The 1,401-nt window shown below is 36.4% G+C and overlaps 1 pseudogene; it reads left to right on the top strand.

The window, feature by feature from the left end:
* Nucleotides 1-901: 901 nt before the first annotated feature.
* On the top strand, nucleotides 902-1,019 carry LOC140552583 (5S ribosomal RNA; annotated as a pseudogene).
* Nucleotides 1,020-1,401: the final 382 nt, after the last annotated feature.

Consider the following 1,401-nt stretch of genomic DNA (forward strand, 5'->3'; position numbering starts at 1 on the left):
TCTATCTTTCGCACAAATATGTATTTTAAACTTGTTTGTGTTGTTGATGTTGAAATGGAATGCTTTTACTCGGTTTTGAACAAATATGGCCTCAGCTATAAAAATGTAATGTTCTAGTTCTCAGTGATCCTGACTGCTTATGCCGTTTCACCCTGAGAACGACTGATCTCCTCTGATCTCAAAAGCTATGCAGGGTTAGAATCTGAATGGGAGACTGTCTGGGAATATCAGGTGTTGTAACCATTTCCAATCCTCCAAATAGTTAAAGCTTACATTCACATGTGCTTAATATCTTTTGTACAAATTGGTAATTTAAACTCATTTGTTTTGTAAATGTTGATGTGTTGAAATGGAATGCTTTTACTTGGTTTGGAACAAAAATGTTTTAAAAATAATTTTAATGCTATACTTCTCATTCAGCTTCTGCTTTTGCCATTCTACTCTGAGAACTCCTGCTCTTGTCTGATCTCCAAAGCTACCCAGGGTCAAGCCTGGGTATTACCGAAATGGGAGACTGTCTAGGAATACCAGGTGTTGTAAGCATTTCCAAACCTGCAAACAATTTTAAATGTTGGTGTGTTGAAATGAAATGCTTTTTCTTGGTTTTGAACAAATATGGTCTCAGTTATGAAATTTAAGTGCTCTAATTCTCAGGCAGTTTCCACTTAAGCCAAACCACCTTAAAAACGCCTGATCTCGTCTAATCTCAGGAGCTAAGCAAAATAGGGCCTGGTTAGTACCTGAATGGGAGACTGTCTGGGAATACCAGGTGTTGTAAGCTTTTCCAATCCTGTAAACAATTTTAAATGTTGGTGTGTTGAAATGAAATGCTTTTTCTTGGTTTTGAACAAATATGGTCTCAGCTATGAAATTTAAGTGCTCTAATTCTCAGGCAGCTTCCACTTAAGCCAATCCACCTTAAAAACACCTGATCTCGTCTAATCTCAGAAGCTAAGTAAAATAGGGCCTGGTTAGTACCTGAATGGGAGACTGTCTGGGAATACCAGGTGTTGTAAGCTTTTCCAGTCCTACAAACAATTAAAGCTAATATTTCCATGTGCTTTCTATCTTTCGCACAAATACGTATTTTAAACTCGTTTGTGTTGTTTGTGTTGTTGATGTGTTGAAATGGAATGCTTTTACTTAGTTTTGAACAAATATGGTCTCAGCTATAAAATTTTAATGTTCTAGTTGTCAGTGATCCTCTGCTTACGCCATTCCACCCAAAATGGGAGACTGTCAAGGAATACCAGGTGTTGTAAGCATTTCCAATCCTGCAAACATTTTGCATAACATGCTTACATTTTCATGTTATTTATATATTTGCCCAAATTTGTATTTTAAACTCTTTTGTGTCGTAAATGTTGGTGTGTTGAAATGAAATGCTTTTACTTGGTTTTG

Source organism: Salminus brasiliensis, chromosome 3 (assembly GCF_030463535.1).
Source record: "Salminus brasiliensis chromosome 3, fSalBra1.hap2, whole genome shotgun sequence".
Taxonomy (NCBI): Eukaryota; Metazoa; Chordata; class Actinopteri; order Characiformes; family Bryconidae; genus Salminus; species Salminus brasiliensis.